Below are 21,325 nucleotides of genomic sequence, written 5' to 3' on the forward strand. Positions count from 1 at the left end.
TTGTCTTACCCTCTTCCAGCTTGGTTGTTTAACAAATACATTCCTCCCTACGAAGCGGACATCATATCCCTTATCCTGTAGTTGGGATATTGAAATCAGGTTCACACCTAATCCTAGCACATGTAGTACATCTGTAGCGCTGGTATTTGCTCTTGTCTCCCTGTGAAAATTGATGGTACCTCTTCCCACTGGAGTACACTTCGTTCTGTTTCCCATCGTAATCTGGAAGCCCATCTACTCATTGTAGCTAGAGAAATATTCTCTAACCCATGTCATGTGAGCTGGCGCTCCAGTGTCTATATACTAGACACCTTGTGAAGCCGAGCCTGATAAGCAAGCAAATTCGTCCTCCAATCTGGAAGACAACTCTGAAGCCCCTTGAATGTCAAATCGATCCATGGTCATACTGGAGAAATTACTGAAGGCAAATCTGTGTGCTATTCCTCTTCCACCCGACACTGATTTTGCTCTGGCAAACCGCTGCAGAAACCTCTTGTGCCTAAACAAGGAATCTACTCAGCGAAAATAATTGAGCTGCTGCTCCCTGTGCTTGCTGGAATCAGTGAATCTAGTAAGCCAAATTTTTCTGCCAACTTGTACTGAAAAATCGATATGCCTAGCAATTTCGAATTCCCTGGCTTATGCACTATGCAACCCCTAGAAAAAATCGTTTTGTTGCTCCCTCTGAACAACAAATTCTCCTGTTTCCACTTCTGAGCTTCCCCATCTAATCAACTTGGCTCTGATACCATGTGAAAATTTCATCTATTGCAACAACTGGAAATTATTCTCCTAACTGAAAATTTAATTATGCAGTTTATTTACTATGACAAACAATGAATAGAATCACAACTGCAATTTTCACCACAAAAAATTCTACAGAAAATAAAATACTGGAAAATGAGAAATTCTAGCACACAAAAGAATTTTAACACCATTATTTTTGGACAATTGTCCTTGGAAAAACCCAAGTTGGGAAAACCGGTGCAACAGATGAGGGTTTTATTATTATTTTTTAGTAAGAAATTTGAATACAATAATCTGGATGCTTTACTGGGAATCCAATCAGAGAGAAATGCTAGCAAACTTATTGTGAGGATTTTTCCTTACCCCACAACTGATTTCTGTCCAAGGAACTGCCTCCCCGGCCTCATGCAAATCCTTCTGCGTCAACCTCTGTGTAGAGGTTGTGCAGTCTCTGCTGTAGCTACCCCCCAAAAATTATGAAATCAACAGCTTTGCTTGTCTCTGGCTCTGAAACTGATTCACTGGCTCATTTGACCAAAATCCTGACCTCGAGATTTTAAATCACTAGCTCCTCCAGCGAGATCGAACTATTCTGCTGCTATGCCTGCGCAGTCCTTGCACAAACTCTCTAGGAATTTCACACTCCCTCTCATTGCCTCTTTCAGAACTGAAAGACTTCCTATGGAAATGTTGTTGACCTCCTTTGCCACCTGCTAACCATCCTCTGGCTTAATCTTCTCTGCTGGAACTCTTCTACTGAGAAAATCGAACTGCCTGGGCAACTGAGTATCTGCACCGGTGTGTCGTCCATCTACCCATCGAATTCTTCTTATAATATTTTGTTGGACCTCCAACGACCAAGATTAAAACTTATTCAAGGGCCAGGATTATTTCCTAGTCGTTCTGTGTGAGTTTCTAGATGATTCTCACCTTATCTCAATTAATTTTGATTAATTAACCACTTTTTCTAAGTTTAGATTTGGGAAATATTTAAAAATAGGCTAAAAATCTAATTGAGACACTTATAGATGGAATTTCCAGAAATGATTTCTGGGTTATGGAGAACTCCTGTGTTTTAGCCTCTCCACAAAATTTCGAGACTAGAACACCTTCGATGCTACAAAACTAACATCTATTTTGGGCTCTATCTCTCTCACACGTGTGAAGTTCTAGGGTTTTTGGTGCTGCAAAAGGGGAGGCCAAAGTTGCAGTAGGACGAAGTGTAGAATCTTGTAGATAGAAGGGAGAAAACCCTATATTGACCTCATTGACCTTGGGAAAAGTTGTCTTGCTCTAGGAAGGTCTTAGGAGGAGGTTGGATTAGGGTTTCCAGAGAAGTTGCAACGCTGAAATTGTAGGGTCGAAGTAGCAAGACAAGTTGCAGATTGAAGTTGGCACGTCGAAGTTGCAGTATTGAAGCTGGTTGGTGTAGAGTCAAGGAAGGGCTCGAGGAAGGGATGACTTGGTATTGGGAGAAGGACTTGGTCTAGGGTTTAGGTCTTTGCATCTCATTTGAAGCAGATTCTAAGAAGAGAAGAGTTTCTAGGTTTTCCCCTTGAAAGGGTTTTGCCCTGGCTGAGAGCCTAATATTTGTGTCCTCCATTGTTGCAGTTTATGTTCTTGATATTTGTTTGATGAAAGATCTAACTAAAAGAACACAAGAAAGCTAATAAGTTCACAAGCAATTATCAAGGTTAAAGGAAAATAAGTATAATAGCTGCCACTATTGATTTTACAACATGGTATCAAAGCTCAGGTGAACAAGGAAGGCAACTAGAAGGATTTTCTTATCAAGGGGAAGGGAAAAGGAAGCTCTCAAGAAAAGGCTAAAGAAGAAGACTTCAAGAAGGACTGAGGATGCATTGGAAGGAGACCTAGTAGGGGGGTTTCGACAAGGAGATCAAGTGTACATCAAGCTCACATCTAAAGAAAATTTGAAAGGAAGACTTCAAGAAGATTGTTGATCTCTCTCTCCGAAAGAAGATCTATTAGAAGGCATCAAGGATCTTGGAAGTTGTTGTTGGAAGAATCCCAGGAAACATCTTTGAAAGACATTGTTGAAGATTCTTCATGAATCTTGAAGGCATCAAAGAAGGAGAATCTTGATCTCAAGTAAGTAACATATTATTACATCATGCTTGAATCTTCAAGTCATATGGATTCTTTTTGCAAGGAGAGCAATAAGCTCGTTGGGGGATCAAACTATCTAGCATGGAAGAAAATAATTGACTTGATACACACATAACAAGAAATAATAGAATATGTTATTGGGGAAATTATTGAACCTGAGAAAGATAATGCACAAGAACTAAAAAATACAAGAAAGGGGAAGTAAGGGCATAAAGTGTGAAAATTCCGAGTCCAAGGAACCCCTACTGCAGCAAATCTGAATATATTTCTCCTACATGATTTTAATATACATTATCAAGTTATTTTCTGAATACTGAAGTAAATTACTTCTGCAGCCTACACTACTTCAATATTTGATTACATGAAAAAAAAGGTGAGCAAAGAACAAGATAAATTGGACAATTATTTTTGGACAAAATAGTCCCCGGAAAAACCCAATGCGAGAAAACTGGTGCAACAACTCTGAGGGTTTTCTATTATTAAGCAGTAATTCTGAATACAAATGCTAGATGCCTTCCCGACAATCTAGTGAAAGAGAAAATACATGGCGAAAGAATCTGAGTGAGTTTTACCTCACTTCACCCGGCAGATTCCGACTATCCGACTGCAAAACTGGCTAACCTCGACTACCTTTGCGTTGGCGCTGCGTAGGCCCTGCATCAACCTTACAGGCTCTGCATCAGCTTTGCGCTGTCTCTTCTACCTTTTGCGTCAACCTTCCCGGATGTTCTGGCAGTTCCCTGGCAGTTCCGAATTTCTATGTGGAGGGTAGCTACTGCTTCTGCGCTGGCCCTTCTGGCTCTGCATCAGGCTTGTGTGGGCCCAGATTGATCCAACGTCAGTCCTCTTGGCTGTTGCGCTGCCTCCACTAGCTTCTCTCCGCCTCTCTGTCAATACTCCCGAACTATCCTTGACCCTCTCCTGCAATTGTTCACTCAGTTCGAATTCTCAGCTTCTTAGCCCCAAAAATCGAACACCAGATCAATTCATTCTCTCTGTGTGTCTAAATGAACCCCAAGCCTCATTCTTATACTTTTCTCGTTGAGACTTCAACGACCGAGATTAAGTCTCTAATCAACGACTAAGATTAAAACATGACTTAATCCGCCTTCTAGATCATTCTCACCAATATTTTGATTACTACCCATATATATTTTAATTTTCCTAAGTTTAGACTTAGGAACCCCATTAAAAATATTAATTTTTTTAATAAATTACAATTCGGGTGGAATTTCACCAAACAATTTCTGGGTTGTTTAGAACTCATGTGCCTTTGCCTCTCCATCAATTTTCAAGGCTAGATCACTTTCGGAACCCCATTAAAAATATTAATTTTTTTAATAAATTACAATTCGGGTGGAATTTCACCAAACAATTTCTGGGTTGTTTAGAACTCATGTGCCTTAGCCTCTCCATCAATTTTCAAGGCTAGATCACTTTCGATGCTACCAAAACTAACACAGAGGATCATAGTGGAATCCATTAAAGATTCTCTTGTTCCATTCGTTGCAAATTTGAAGACTTCTAAGGCTATGTATGACAAGCTAGTGAATTTGTACTCGGTAAGTACAACAGGACAAAATATGTTGTTGAGGAACAAGTTGTATAGAATGAAGAAATCAAAGGATGAAGATGTGGCATCCTTTCTCATGAGAGTCTCTCAACTAAGAGACCATCTGCAAGGACTTGGGGAACCAATTACTAATTCTGAATTAACCATCTGTGTACTAAATGCATTGCCACCAGAATGGAGCAGCTTTGCAACAAGCATATACTCCAAGAAGGATTCAACTCCCTTTGATGAGTTGTGGGTGTAGCGCATATTGGAAGGATCAAGGACATGGATGATATTGGATTATATGAGCAATCTCAAGCCTTTCTAGCTCGAGTCAAGAAGTTGAAGAAGGGAAAGTTTGGTAAGTCCAAGAAGAAAGACATGTCCAAGGTTCAATGCTTCAAGTGCAATGAATTTGGACACTTTAAGAGGGATTGTCCAAGCCTACAAAACAACAAGAGAAAGGAAAGGAGTGAAGCTCATGTAGTTGAGGTAGTGGGAGAACCTGAGAAGAAGGCAAAGAAGGAAGAAGTGAAGGATCTTTACTACTAAAGAAGGTTCATTGATTATCAGGTTCTTTGTAAAGATTAATCTTTCTTTTAAGATAATATGTTTTGTGTTGCATCACAGAGAGAAGCATATGATAGTAGCATGTCTAGAATTTACATGTTTAAGTTGCTTTGCAGAGATCATATAGATAGTTGGATAGATAGACCATTTTGCATATTGATCATCCGAACATTATCTACCATTATGTCAGAGGATGTCATCTTGCTTAGGTGGATGATCATGATCCTAGAAGAACCATAATTATGAAAGGTTCTTAGAAGAAGCACTATGTCAAAGGTTAGTAGACATTCCATGTAATGTGGAATCAATACGAATAAAGGGATGAAAGAATGCAATGGGTCACGATGCAGGTTATTTGTAAGATATATGGATAGCTGGATGATCGGATGAAAGCATAGTAATGCATGCTGGATATAGAACTTTGGATAAAATTCATATGTATAGAATTTTGTGGAGAGAAAGTTGGTCATAAAATATGCTTAGGCATATGGATAGTTGATGCTTGAAAAGAATAGGATTTGAATTACTTAAGGATGTGCAAAGAATTTAAGACTTTATCTAGAATATATATATATATATATATATATATATATAATGATTAACATCCGGTATAGTCTTCGGAAGAAAAGTTGTAACTTGGTAATCAAGTTCGATCCTTGGGCACTTTGATGCATGAAGGAAAAGACATGTGGAGATGAGGATGTTGATGGAGCGAGAAAGTCATCATGATGAGGTAAGTCTGATTTTCATTGTTATTGGTTATCTGGTTAACATATTATTTTTTCTACTTGGAAGAATGTTGCAGGAATATATGATGGCAGTTGAGGCAAGTTCAACTATATGGATGAAGGATATTGAGGGAAGCTCGATATCCAATACCTGGCAACTGTGAAGTCAAGATATGGACATCTTGAGATTGAAAGGTAGTGGTGCGAGAAGATAACCTGGAGGTCAAAGGAATATCACTTTCAAGAAGAAGCTATGATCAAAAGTTTGATAAGGCTCATTGTGTTGAGAAATCTATAAGGCAATGATTATAGTGATTTCTCTATACTTGATAATTTCTTGTGATGTCTGTTTACTTATTAGCTTTGTTACTTATTATTATATGTGTGTATCATCAAACAACTACCAAAAACAAGAAGAACACAAACATAAAATATACGCTGTAAACCAGGGCCAAAACCTCTCTACTTGAGAGGAAAACCCGCAAATCTCTTCTCTTCCTTATAGATTCTTCAAATGACGAATTCCAAGACCTTAAGACTGACTTCATAACCCTCCAAGACCAAGAACAACCTCTCCAGATGATGTGCTAACCTTGATCCAGTCAATTCTCTTCCAGTAGCACTTCTTCGACCTCCAACTGCATAATTTCGGCCTCCACTGCAGATCTAAAATTTTGGTCCCCCCAGCAATTGCTGCTGCCACACGTGTGAGCTTCGATCTGCCTTCTGAGCCTTCCTTTAACCTTTTGCTTGCCTTTACCTCACTTATGGAGCTTGAGGATTACCCTTGGTGACCTTCGCTTGACCTACTTGCCTTCTTTTCTCCAAGATCGAACTTGTAGATAGAAACCCTAGATCTGCTTTAGAAATCCTAGTTCTCTTTAGCACGTGTGAGAGAGAAATAGCCCAAACAAAGATCTTCTTCGTCCTCTTACTTCTTTGCTGCCTTCCTCTTCGTTCTTCTTCGCTAGAATGAGAGATGAGTGAATATGTCTCAAGGAGGACGAGTTCCCGCGTATATATAGGTTCTTCAAGGTGGACGTGGCTCTTTCTTTTAGGCCGACTTGCCAGTTGCCAGGCCGACTTGGTCTTGGACGGTATCTAGACACTTTTTAAGACAAAAATAATTTTCTTTACAAGTTACAATGTGCCCGATGGGGTCTTCAACTTATCACAATGAATTTTTTGACTTATTGACCTAGGACAAACCCTAGAAACACCCAATGGGTGCTTGACCTATAAAATAAAAGACCTTGAGCATGAAACCCATGCTCCAATAATAATAATAATAATTTTCTTTCATTTTACACTTTTACAAGAATCAAAAGTACATTTCATCTTTATGAAGACCGAACCTAGTTACACATTTTTCAACACTCCCTCTTAATTAGGGAGGTATTCATATATGGTACATGGACATTCTCAATTTGAAGAGATCTCATAAGAAGAGTCAGATTGGTAACCCATCTGTTTTAGCATCATACCAACCAACATTGTCATATAGCAAGGCCTTGACTAACAAATCTATCTCTCCACAAGATCAGAGCACAATGCTGGCGAGACCAATGATTTATAGACACCATCATCATTGTCTCTCAAGGTACATACTCCACTCGGGTGTTCACAGAGTATGACTTTCTTTGGACTATTCTTATCTTGGATAGCTAGTCCTCAAAGAATATTGGTCCATGACTACTCTCATCTTGGATGCCCTACCACATCCTAAGAGAGTATTTGATGCTAGATGCTTACCCAATCCTCCATTCTGTCTTCCCAAGTGAAGATAAGAATGATGTGCCTGTTAGTGTCAGTCTTTCCAGCTTTCCTCCAGTGATCAAATATGCTCTTACAAAGTGGTCTCAGAGTGTCAAGGTCAAATTTTGTCATTTCAAAGAGTTTTCAAACAAAATTTGGTCACTAGGCATTAGGTCTAGGGTTTGCTTTCACTCCTAAAGTTGTCCAAATGTCGGTCCATGTCATCATTCAGCTGAGTCTATCATCATTCATAGGGTTGTCATTATCATGTTAGTGTCTAATGAGTCATTTTACACCTTGTTCATGCTTCAGTTGCGCCTAGGCAAGGTCATTTCCCTCTCCTAGGGTTTTGAAAGCTAATTTCTCTTGGATGGTCAAATCATTAGCAAAACTTGTATCCTGATGTTCATACACCTTCCCCTATCCTTAAAGTACCTTATCAAATGCTTCCCATCACTGAGATCCCCCAAATTCCTCATTTTTGCACAAACCCTAGTTTCTTGCCACAACTTGGCAATTTTCTAGGCTAGGCCTGTGTTTTGCCCTTTTGGACCCCTTCCCCTCGCTCGATCTCTGAGATTCCACTTTCCCCTGCTTCCTAACATCCCTCCCTACTTCCAAAAATTTCCCCAAGAATTTAGAAGCCCCTCATCCCCTTCATTTCGCTTCATTTCGACAAAATCCCTTGTTTCACACATCGGGATAAGTTTCATTCAAAAGATGTTTCAGAGCAATCAAAGATGAATTTTGGAAAACTGAGAGAGGTTTTTGTCCACAACATGCCAAGGAAGAAAAACCTCCTTCACTTTTTACACAGGTGTCATGGTTTTAGAGAAATGTCAAAAATACCGTTGCCTCAGGAGAATCGAATGCACCTCTGGAGTGACCTTGGGAAAATCAAGTTTTCTCCTAGCTTGGTTGGCCAAATGACTTTCTTGATGAGTCAAATGATAACTAGACACAAAGAGCTTTCCAATGAGCTATCATGAGCTCAATTTGGAGTTGAGGAAGGCATTCAAAAGTTGACTGCAACAGCACTCTGCCTTGAGGCAGCCTCATTTGGCACATTTTGACTAGTCTTGGGAGATTTGATTTTTGACAGGGCAAATGAACTCCAAATTGAAAAATTCCAATTGTGTTGGAAAGTAGACTCAAAGACCTTTCCAACGAGCTATCCTGCGCCCGATTTTGACACTGGGAAGGCCTCCAAAAGCCTCCTGCAAAATGCACTATGTAGCTGGGTGCGCGCTACGCATCAGGTTGGGCGCGCTACGCACCAGGGGCGCGCTATGCACCAGGGGCGCGCTACGCATCAGGCCACAATTTGCAGTGTTATTTTGCATGGGTGAGGCGCATCAGGAGCGCGCGGCGCGTTGGGTGAGGCGCGCTACGCGTTGGAGTTTATGCCCAGAACTTTGCCTGAAACACATTCAAACGCCTCCTCTCCGCACAAAATTGCAGGTAGGCTCACATCCACCACTTGTGCTTGGCTTTTGAAAGATAAATGTAATGGGTTCATGATATGTTCGCCTTAGAAATCCAAGTGGAAAGCCCTCCTTTATCAATGAAATGGCTGTAGGGTTTGAATGCAAAAAAAAAAAGTGCTGTAGGGTTTCAAAAACAGAGTGTAACCAAGGTTGTCATTATTTCCCCATTTCCCTTTGTTTCCCATTCCCAAATTCACCCTTATTTTTCCCCATTAATTCCCTCCTTCATCCTACACTATAATCCCTCAAATCCTAGTTCCTCACCTCTATTACCAAAACACATTATCCTTACCTAACATCCCAAAACCCTAAAATCCAAGATTTTCATTTCCCTTCTCTAAATCCCTTGTTGTTATTTCCAAATTCCCTAATTCCCTAATGTTTCCCCTTTCCTAATATTCCCTTGTGCATTTGTGTCCCCTTGGTCACAACATTGTTAGAGCAAAAAAGCAGTTCACATTCAATTGCACACCACTGTTTCATTCAAGGCAGTTTGTATATCAGCAGTCATGTCATCTGGTCACTCATCTGAATATGAGGCAGAGACCGAAAGTGATTCTCCCTTGAGAGAACAGGAATCCCAGAGGCCTCGGAAAAGTGGCAAACATGTCAGGGAAGAACCAATCAACCTTAGAGAATTGCATGCTTGTCCTCTTGCTATGCAGTGTTTTGAGCATCATGAGACCAGGCCTATTTTCATTACATATCAGAGAGGCACTAGACCTTTGTTCGCAGCAGCAAAGCGAGTATTATCTCCACATCATGTGGAAAGGGTCTCGTTTTCTTCTTCACCACAGGTACAGGATAAGGGCAAGAAGCCCAAGCATGAGGAGAGGTTTTCAGGTGAGCCATCGGGATTTGTTATCATTCATGATGATGAGACAGCTGCAACGAATCCGTGAAGACCGTAGGTTGGCCCGTAAAAGACCGGGTGATTTGACACCTGTTGCGCGGCAATTTGTGCTTGAGAAGGTCAACCGACACTTGGAGGGGTTGTTGGCGAAGGCCAATAGAGACAAAGACTTGCTTCGGCACATGAAGAATCATTACTGGGCCCGCATGCATGTTTGCAAAGCAAAAATTAAGATCCTTAAGAGGCGATTGAGCAAGGCACTAAAACGGCGGAAAAGGCCCGATCCACTCCAAATTTTGGCCGAAGCCTCTTTGACTGAGCATAATACTTGATTGGGGACCCCCAGCCCAAATTTCAAGAAATTTGGGAAAAATTTTGGCAATTTTGAAATTTTTATGTAAAAACAGGTTTTTGGGCTCAACGCGTAGCGCGCCGCGCGCTACCCTGAAGATGGGGAGGTCCAAATCACGAAAGGTTTGCATTTTTGGATTTGTCATGATGAAATACATCTGCTCAGCCACTGCCAAGGCATTTCATCAAGGTTTGGGTCCCCAAAAGGTCAAAAAACATGCAAAAAATGACCTCACTGCCCCTTTTTGGACACACAGGTAGCAGCCTTGGGAGAATGAACTTTTGGAGGGGCAAATGGACACCAAATTGGAAAATTCCACTTGGGTTGGAAAGTAGACATCCAGGGCTTTCCAACAAGCCAACCTGAGCTAAATTTGGATGCCGGGAAGTGCCCCAAAAGTAGGTGGAAAGGCGCGCTACGCGTAGGGCTCAGGCGCGCTACGCATCAGGATTTTTTGCACATTTTGCACCTTCCAGCTCAGGAATTCGCCCAGTTTTGACCAGTTTTGACTTGTGATGGGATTTTTCACCCTCCTTGATGTAATTAATGTAATTTTATGTTGACTTGACACTTATTTACCTATTCTAGATGATTCATTCATAAAATAGCAAAAATTTAATGAATGAATTAGTTTCCTAGCTTATAGATCCAAGTTGTTTTGACTGCCTAGATTTTAGTGCTTTGTTTAGAATTGGTTGAAACAGCTCCTAGGATGATGAGCTCGACCCCTAGAGGCAAGGGAATGTGTTAGCTTGCCTATATTATGTATTTTCTTAGTCATTTTCATGGTTGGACTCTTTGGGAAGAGGCTTTGAGACTTTATTGTACATTTTACTTCAGCATTTTGGCAAAGGGAAGACCAGGGATTTGCAACACTATTTGGAATTCTTGTGGCTTTATGTCTTGATGGTGTGCTTCTTTCAGTACTTGTAAGTTTGTTATGTGTATCATTTTTCCATCTCTCATCTTCTGCAATTGAACAAATGAAGTGTTAAGGTAGAATCCATAAATTTGCTGTGCTCTGCCTTTGAATTTGTTTAATTTTCCATGTTTTCTTCAGTTTAAGGAGAACCCTTACTCTTGCTTGCTCCCCTTAGCTCCTCACCTGTCTGATCTATTCACCACATCACTTTAAAAGCATCAAAACAATTGCCTATCTTGCTCCAAGCAGACTTCCGCAGAAACTGTGTCTCATCCTCGCACCCAAAATTGCTTTTTCCTTTGATCCAACAAAAATCCCAAAAAATCACCTTTAAACTTCTGCACTTAATATCTAGCCTAAGATCAGTATTCCTTATTGGTCATCTCAGCCCCTTTGAAAACCTTTTGCCGAGTTAGACCCAGAGAGAGCCCTCTCCTGTCCTCGTAGGGCTAGCTACGAGGCTGAGCGTGGTTTGACGTTGCCTCGAGTTTTGCCTTCCTCAGCCTGAGGCAGATTTGAGCGCTAACAGTGCCTATCACTCCCTCTCAAGTAGGGAGGATATATCAACCAAACCAAGTTTGTCTCTCAAATACACAAGCTTCTTATTAGGAAGAGATTTTGTCCATATGTCAGCTCAGGGTTGCAGGGGAGCGGCTCCCCCCCCTCGACCTTGCTCCCGGAGCGCGCTCCCTGTAGGAGCGGCCCCTAATTTTTTATTTTTATTTTTATTTTTATTTTTTATTTTTTTTATTTTTATTTTTTTATTTTTATTTTTTTTTTAATTTTAATTTTTATTTATTTATTTATTTTTTTTCGCTCCCTGGCCTTTTTGCAATTTTTTTTTTGCAAAAATTTCAAACGCATTTTTTTCAAAGAAATAATGATTTTTGAGTGGGGAAGCCTAATGATCAAGCCTATGGCCGTAGTATTGATATGCGATTCATGGTAATGTTAAATCCTTAAAGTAAAAGTGACATTCTCCTTAATCTTCATTTTCATCATTCTACTTAAATTTTTAACATTACCATGAAATGACTCGGGATGTTTGAGAGTGGTTCCGACCTCATTGGATTTCATATGGAGAAAGTAGAATTTTAGATCTCATTCAAAATCCAGCAGACTTATCAGTTTTTCAGGATTTCAGGATTCTGGGGATTGCAATGTTTCCATTGGATTTTGTCATGTACTAGGGTATGGAACTCACATTTAATCAAGAGCACCAATCCCTCTATGCACTTTGATGTTAGTGACATTGGTTGTCGAACTCCTCTCTCATGACCTTACTAAAAATGTACCCATCACTCAAACAAAATCTTGACTTGACATGCTATGTTTTTTCTATCTTATATTAATGCTTAGAGGGTGATATTAATGGCAAATATCCCTATACAAATCCATAGGTAATGACAAAGATACCTCTTGATATTAATGCTTAGAAGGTGATATTAATGATAAAGATCCTGATTTTCCAACAAGACTCAGAAAATAGACATTTCTCGTGGAGGCAAGAGGCCCAAGCATTAGCAATAAATAATAGATTTACTTGTCTTTTCTAGTTTCTAGTAGTTTTTATAATTGTCGACTCTTTCATGTTTATTATGATATTTTTTGTAAACAATATATCACAATTTAAGTTTGAAGTTTGAAGTTGGCAATTATAACTCATTGGTAATGAATTATGAATATGATGCTTCGTGAAAGTTGAAAGTTGTTTCATTTTATAACATTCGATTTCATGTTAGAATTTTTATATAATTTTGGTGATCAATGATGATAAATGTAATGTATTGAATTTTGAAAGCTTGAAACTTTACGATTGATGAATCATGAGACTCGATATGTTGTATGTCACTAACTTGTGGACGTGGTTGATGAAGATTATAACTTCTAGATGGCTGATGTTATATGGTTCAATCTAGGTTTTTATGCTTTTTATATCTAATTCATCATTCTACATGCTTTTGTTGACATATATGCATCAAAATATATAAATATATATATTATATAAAAATTCACTCTCGATTCACTCCCGAACCGGGAGCTTTTGAAAATGTCGCTCCTCGCTCCTACTCTCCGCTTTCATTCCCGCTCCCAAGTAACCTTGTGTCAACTACTTGCTCATCAGTGGAGATATATTGTAGCTGCAATACACCATCTTGTACTAGCTTCCGAATATAGTGATACTTGTTGTTGATATGCTTTGTCTTTCCATGAAATACTAGGTCTTCAGACAATTGTATACAACTGGTGTTATCACAATGTATCACTGTAGGGTCCATAGGTCCTGCAAATAGGTCAGATAACAACTTCCTTAACCAAACCGCTTCTCTGCTTACTTCACAGGTTGCAATATACTTAGCCTCAGCACTACTCAAAGCAACTATGTCTTGCTTTATGCTCATCCATGAGACCATGGAGGATCCCAAATTGAAACATCCTCCTGTAGTGCTCCTTCCATCTTGCTCACTACCTCCCCAGTTGGAATCTGTATATCCAATTAGGTGGACATCATTCCTTCTATCGTACTTCAGGCAGTAGTGGATGGTTCCTCGCAGATATCTCAGAATATGTTTTGCTGCTATCCAATGATTATGCTGCGACTCCACTTGGAATTGACTGCTGCAAAGCACATGTCTGGTGGAGTATTCACCAAGTACATCGGTGAGCCAACAAGTTGTCTATACTTGGAAGGATCTACCGAGCTCGATTCAGGACTCCTTAGCCTTTTCAAGTTTGTGATCATCGGAGTTGTCATTGGTTTGCAATCCATCATGTCAATCCTCTTCAACATCTTGATCACATACTTCAATTGACCCAGATAAATCTCATCAGGTCCTTGCTAGACTTCTAGTCCCAAATAGTAATGCATCAACCCTAGATCCCTCATGTCAAATTCTGCTGCTAGTTACTTCTTACATTCTTCAATTCGACCTTCTATACCTGTTAAGAGAAGATCATCTACATACAGAAGAATTATTACTGGTTCACCCTTCACAACCTTAATATAAAGGTTTAGATCAACAAAACTCTTTGTGAAGCCTAATCTCTAAAGGTATGCATCCATTCTAGCATACCACGCCCTTGGTGTTTGTTTGAGGCCATATAATGCCTTCTTCAATCTGTAAACATATGCCTTTCTGTCTTTAACTTCAAATCCCAAGGGTTGCTCTATATAAACTTCCTCATCAATTGTGCCATTTAGAAATGCTGCCTCGACATCCATTTGGTGGATGTTCCATCCCATCAATGCTACCAAAGGGACCAACAAACATATAGTTGTATACCTTGCTGTTGGAGAAAATGTCTCTTCATAATCGATGCCTTCAAGTTGAGAGAAAACCCTAGCCGCAAATATTTCCATATACTTGTCAATATTTCCATCTGCTGCATGTTTGATCTTATAGATCCATTTGGAAGTTACCGCAAATTTGTCATTGGGCCTAGGCACGACCTCCCAAACTCCATTCTTCATTACAGATTGATATTCTTCATTCATGGCATCCTTCCATTCTTGATGATTGACAACTTCTTCAAAAGTGGATGGCTCTGCTTCTATTGGTTTTTCCATGTAGGCTGCATACCCAGAATGTCGTTTGGGCTTCATGCTTGCCCTGAATGTGCCTTGAATTGTTCCATGACCTTCTGCATCAAGTAGTGTTGACTTCAACCAATTAGGTCTCTTTCTTGATTTGGGGATGACCACAGGTTGAATAGGTTCACTGGGACCTTCATCTTCATGGTGAGATTCTTCTTCTCCCTTTCAACTTCTTCAAGTACAGGAAGTTCATCATCAGAGTCCAGGGGAAGTTCCTTTGATTTCTTGAATGCAATACTTTCATCAAATATGACATCTCGACTAACTTCTATACGGTGTCCTTCTTTTATGTAGATTCTATAGGCCTTAGAGGAGTTGTTGTAGCCAACAAATGTTCCTCTCATGCCTGATGGATCCAACTTCTTTCTTTTGTCCTTCGGTATATGAATATATACAGGACAACCAAAGATTCAAAGATGATCTACAGTTAGTTTCCTCCTAGTGAATACTTCTTCGGGAGTTCTGCTACCCAGTGACCTCTGGGGACTTCGATTTGAATATATACAATTGTCTTCATGGCTTTTCCCCACAAAAATTTCGGGAGATCTTGATCATGCAACATTGCTTTTACACTTTCTTCAGTGGATCGATTCTTTCGCTCTGCAACTCGATTCTGTTCTGGATTATATGGGACTATCAACTCCCTCTTAATCCTAGACTCCTTACAGAAAGCTATAATTTCCTTGGATGTATACTCTCCTCCATTATCAGATCTTAGTATCTTGATTTTCTTTTCTGTAAGGTTCTCCACTTTAGCTTTGAATTCCTGAAATTTTGTAAATACTTTGTGCTTGGATTTCATCAAGTAAACCCAAGTTTTCCTTGAATGATCATCTATAAATATGAGATAATATAGATGACCTCCTAGTGATTTAGGAGTCATAAGACCACCAATATCGGAATGAATAAGATCCAAGATTTCTTTTGACTGTGAAGCTATGCTTCCAAATGGTCTCTTGGTATTCTTACCCAATTCACATCCTTTGCATACTCATTCGTGATTTTTCAATTCGGGGATTCCTTCTACTATAGAACTTAGAGTTGGAAGGACTTTGAAATGAAGATGGCCAAATCTTCTATGCCAAAGTAACATGGACTGATTTCAATGCGAACCAAAGCTTGTGCAAGAGGAGATATCAACCTGTAAAGCCTTCCTTCATGAATACCAATTACTCAAAGTAAGTTCTTACGCAAACCTGAAACAAATAGGATTTTGTTGAGATGAATGTTGCTTCCATTTTCCAGCTCTATAGAGGTAGATCCAATTCCTCTTACATGATAGCTCTTATTATCTTCAAGTTCCACTGAGTAAGAAGAATTTTCTTTTGATATGTCTTCAATTGGTTGTGATGACCAGTCATGTGTCTAGATGCATGACTATCGATTACCCAAATGTTCTCGTCTTAGAATGTGCCAATGAGTGCTGAGAAGAGTCCTTCATCCTTTATCTTGGTTCCTTCCTTCTTTGTAGTGAATAGAAGATTCCATGCTTCCTTGATGCCTCTCTTGAGATGACTCGCTATCTTTGAACACTTCTTAAAGAGCTTCCTCAATGCAGTAGAGATCTTCATAATGCCCTTAGTCAACCTTAGCTTTGAAACCATGTTGAGAAATATATAGGGCAATGATTATAGTGATCTCAATCTACTTGATAATTGTTTGAGATGTCTTTTTACTTATTAGCTTTGTTACTTATTATTATATGTGTATATCATCAAACAACTACCAAAAACAAGAAGAACAAGAACACAAAATATAGGCTGTAAGCCAGGGCCAAAACCTCTCCACTTGAGAGGAAAACTTGCAAATCTCTTCTCTTCCTTATAGATTCTTCAATTGACGAATTCCAAGACCTTAACACTCATTTCAGAACCCTCTAAGACCAAAACCATCCTCTCCGGATGATGTGCTAACCTTGATCCATTCAAACCCAGTCAAATCTCTTCCAGTAGCACTTCTTCGACCTCCAACTGCAGAATTTCGGCCTCCATTGCAGATCTGAAATTTCGCCCCCCCAGCAGTTGCTGCTACCACGTGTGAGCTTCGATCTGCCTTATGAGCCTTCCTTTGACCATTGCTTGCTTTTCCCTCACTTCTGGAGCTTGAGTATTACCCTTGGTGAACTTCGCTTGACCTACTTACCTTCTTTTCTCCAAGATTGAACTTGTAGATAGAAACCCTAGACCTGCTGCAGAAATCCTAGTTCTCCTTAGCATGTGTGAGAGAGAAATAGCCCAAACAAAGATCTTCTTCGTCCTCTTCCTTCTTCATTGCCTTCCTCTTCCTTCTTCTTCGCTAGAATGAGAGATGAGTGAATATGTCTCAAGGAGGACGAGTTCCCTCCTATATATAGGCTCTTCAAGGTGGATGTGGCTCTTCCTTTTAGGCCGACTTGGTCTTGGAGGGTATCTAGACACTTTTTAAGACAAAAATAATTTTCTTTACAAGTTACAATGTGCCCGATGGGGTCTTCAACTTATGACAATGACTCTTTTGACTTCTTGACCTAGGATAAACCCTAGAAACACTCGATGGGTGCTTGACCTATAAAATAAAATACCTTGAGCATGAAACCCATTCTCCAAAAATAATAATAATAATTTTCTTTCATTTTATACTTTTACAAGAATCAAAAGTACATTTCATCTTTATGAAGATTGAACCTAGTTACACATTTTTCAACACATTGTAATGCTTTCATATCAAAGAAGAAAGTGATGAGCAAGAAGATTGGCCTAGAATCTGTCACAAGATCGAAAAGAGAAGGTGGCTCCATGCTACCTTGAAAGAAAGAAAGCTCGATGATGCAGAGGAAAGAGGGACCCAGACAACTATGAAGAACTGGCAGCTTATGCTGTTATGAAGACAAGCTGTAAGACTTGTGAGGATAACTTCCCAAATAGAAAGGAAGTCTAGATCACCTCTGTTTTTGAGAGGGAGTAAAGGAGTCTCCTTGTATAGGAGCAAGGTTCTATTCTCAAGATTAAAGGAGAATAGGATGTCCTCTCTTGTTGAGAGGGAGTGATGTTGGACATCACATGTGCATTCTCTTCGTCTGGTGATGAAGATAGAATGCAGAGGATTGGATAAGCATTTGTGGTTTCCTTGAGGATAAAACATCCAAGAAAGGAAAGGTACCGACACTCTTTGAGGATGGGATAGGTATCCAACAGAAGAGTGGTCAAAGAGGACTGATATTCTTTGAGGACTCAGGATTGGAGATCCAAGATAAGAATAGTCCTAAAAGGACATACCTTGTAGACATCCGGATGGGGTATGTACCTTGTAGAGGTAGTGCGGTATCACACGTAAAACCTCCCATCATAATGCTCTTGATTAAAGTAGAACTGTCCATTTAAGCCTCAAGGACAATGTTGGTCATGATGATGATGCTTAGAGTATGGCTTATCAATCCGACTCTTCTTCATAACTCTTCAATTTGAGATATGATGTTGTACTGGTTGTACAATTACGAATACCTCCTGTAGAGTTCCATAACTGTTTTGTTTTGAGACCCTTTTCCCTCCATTTTCCTCTTTTCATCATCGCTATCAACTCAATAAAAGCAGTAAAACCATAGATTTTGATAAGGTAAAAACTCTCATATGTCTTATTTTTCATATTCGTTAATGTGCCTTATTATTATGTTAAAGATTGCATTAGCTACAGAATTAACATGATTCTGCAACTATTTTACAAATCTGCAGCTATCTCCATGGTTTGCAGGGTTTTGGTGCGCCAACGAAGCAAAGAAGCACATGGGCAGTTGAGGATCGATCCCCTCATGGATCTCCTCCTATTCGCTCGAGCCAATTCACTGAAGGAATCATATAGTGGCACGGTCAAAGGCACGGGTCAAACACGTAGCAGTAGAAGTCCGAATGCATCACGTTTCTCCGATTTGCTTTCCAAATAACAAATCGTCGAGATAACGCTTTTACTGTTTAAGTTTCAAATTTGAATAAGGATTGATTAAAAGACTTATACGCGTAGAAGTCTCAAATAGTTGAGCACGCATTTTATATATAAATATGTATCCTTTGTAAAGGATACAAAAGGGAAGTAATAGTTAATCTCTGAAGAAATTGTGTGAAACAGACCTTTGTTCTCATATTGAATTAAAGTTACCTTTCTGTTATTCGATGTGTATGTGAGCGTGATTTACACCTACTATATGCGGAGGGCCCCTGCAGACAGTCGAGGTTTAGTTTATTTCATTTTATCGCTTTCTGTTATCGCATTGTCATTTCATTCTAGCTTAGTTTCCTTACTTCACTATTTCATCATTTCGTTATAACTCAGTTAAATCTCGTTATTTTGTTTGCACTTGAATTTCTTCACAGTCGTTTAATGGTTTAGTTTCTTCAATGTTTTTCGCTTAATTACAGTCAGTGTTAAAAGATTGTTTTCATGCTTTTAGAATCAGAACTTGTATATACTCTGTAGTCAGCGTTAGAAGATTACCTTCATGCTTTTTAGAATCAGAATTTGTATATAGTTTGCAAACAACTTTTAAAGGATCATTTTCTTGCTCTTAGAATCATTTGAATTTCAATACTCTTTTGCTACTGAAAATGTTGTAATTTCATTTCGTTTTGAGGATATTTTTACTCGTTTTGGTGTCCCACGAGAAATTGTAACAGATCAAGGAAAACAATTTACATCCAGAGTAGTGCAAAAGATAGTGGAAGAATATAAAATGAAGCATCATAAATCTACTCCATACCATCCACAAGCAAATGGACAAGTAGAGTCTACCAACAAAGTAATTGAAGCAATCCTCACCAAGACAGTTCACTTGCACAGAAGGGACTGGGCAGAAAAGCTTCCAGAAGCTTTATGGGCCTACCGTACCACATGGAGAAGCACTACAGGACATACTCCCTATGAACTTGTTTATGGGAAGCAAGTCCTATTTCCAATTGAGTTCCAGATTGAAACGTAGAAGACAACAGTCACGTTGGGACTTGACTTATTAGAAGCACAAAAGCAAAGAATGGGACAACTCAACGAGCTTGATGAAATAAGGCAAGATGCTATCCGTAAGACTAGTTTAGTCCAGCAGTAGAGATCCATATAGCATGATAAATACATCTAAGAAAGAAAATTTCAGCCAGGACACTGGGCATTACTCTTTGATTCAAAGTTCAAAAGTTTCCAAGGAAGGTTTCAAACTCACTCGCTTGGTCCTTATGAGATTGAAAATGTTTATGATAATGGAGCAGTCAGAATTAGGACTATTGATGAAGAAAAAGTTCCTCTCTTAGTGAATGGACATTGACTCAAAATCTATCATAAGCCAATGACAAAGGAGGAATTTGTAAAGATTTTCCAGAACAACTCTGATTTGAAGTATAAACATAATAATAATAATAATAAAATAAAATAAAAATAAAAATGTATAAACATGAAAACCAACAATTGTTGGCATGTTTATGCAGAAAATTCAAGGTGAAAACCAAGAATTCTTGGCATCTTAAATTTTCTTTGTATCCCATTTTCTAGAGTTCCATTTTCTTGCATCCCTTTCTTTTAAAAATAAATGGCTACAAAATTGCTGATTTTCTGCAGCCCTGACAAATTTCTGCAGCCAATTTGACAGAAACTTCTGATGATACAATTGAAGGAATGATTGACTCCCTCCACTACAAAGTACTTGAAGACAACATAAAAAAAGGGCAACCAAAGGTTAGCAAGCAAACAATTCAAAGGTATGCACTTCTTTAATTTAATAATAGGGATCAAAGCATTACATATATGAATTATATAGACATGGTACTACCAAAAATCAAAATCATTATTGCTAAGAGTTGATAGTGTCATGTCAAATCAAGTATAATCCGCCATTCACTCCCTGTCATCATAACTCATATCCCGATTCATATCTCGATCCATTGATCTGATCGCCCAAATCATAAACATGAATGCTCTTAATGGTTAGATTCTGCCTCACTCCCTTATACCCTCACTACCTATGCTCTCATTATTCCATCACTCACATCCTTGACCTTTTTGCTCTAAAAACCCTATCAAGCCGTCCTACCCTGTCAAACAAAACAATTTTTGAAATGAAGCTTCTCGGCCATGGGAGTGATAGTCAGAACAGAGCCAACAGGGAAGAAATTTTTGGAGGGGTATCCACAGACAAAAGAATTGTTGCAGAGGGCACAGTGGCTAGAATTTATAGAGAAATTCGATGGCTTCCATAAAGAAGTGACCAAATCCTTCGCCAGGGCTTTTGATGGAGTCGAAGTGGAGATAGGAGACATCAAATTCATAGTGACAGAGTCGTTTATAGCTAAAGCTATTGGACTGCCGCGGATTGGAGAAAAATGGTTCAAAAATAGAGGTATTGAAAGAGAAGATTGGAAGGTTTTCCTGAAGAAACCAAGCATGGACACCACCATTTTCAAGAAGGGCATCCCAAGCACGACATTAAAAAGTAAGTGGAGGAATTTGCTTCTAATAATCCAAAAATTTGTTACCTGTGAAGGAAGGTTTGGATGTATGTTTTTCTATCATATTCGGCTGCTAATGAATTTTCTTGAAGAAAATGAGATAAATCTTCCATATTTCTTACTGAATAGTCTAAGAAAGATGTCAGGGAATGCTCAAAGGAGAATTCAGTTCA

The 21,325-nt window shown here is 39.2% G+C and overlaps 1 long non-coding RNA gene across 15 annotated transcripts in view; it reads left to right on the plus strand.

Annotated features, from left to right (window-relative positions):
* Positions 1-21,325, plus strand: part of LOC149150703 (uncharacterized) — a 307,262-nt gene that overhangs the window by 43,831 nt on the left and 242,106 nt on the right. For 5 of the 15 annotated variants that reach the window (XR_016263613.1, XR_016263610.1, XR_016263612.1 and 2 more), the window contains one exon: positions 20,285-20,405. The exons of 8 other annotated variants lie outside the window; for them this stretch is intronic. This is a non-coding gene — a long non-coding RNA (uncharacterized LOC149150703). Of the gene's footprint in view, positions 1-18,401; positions 19,041-20,284; positions 20,406-21,325 lie in introns of those variants that run through there. 2 more of the 15 variants (XR_016263620.1, XR_016263622.1) reach the window with 2 other exon arrangements.

The sequence above is a fragment of the Pinus tabuliformis genome, chromosome 9 (assembly GCF_031772625.1).
Source record: "Pinus tabuliformis cultivar Carrire ecotype Pingquan chromosome 9, CPIR1, whole genome shotgun sequence".
NCBI lineage: Eukaryota > Viridiplantae > Streptophyta > Pinopsida > Pinales > Pinaceae > Pinus > Pinus tabuliformis.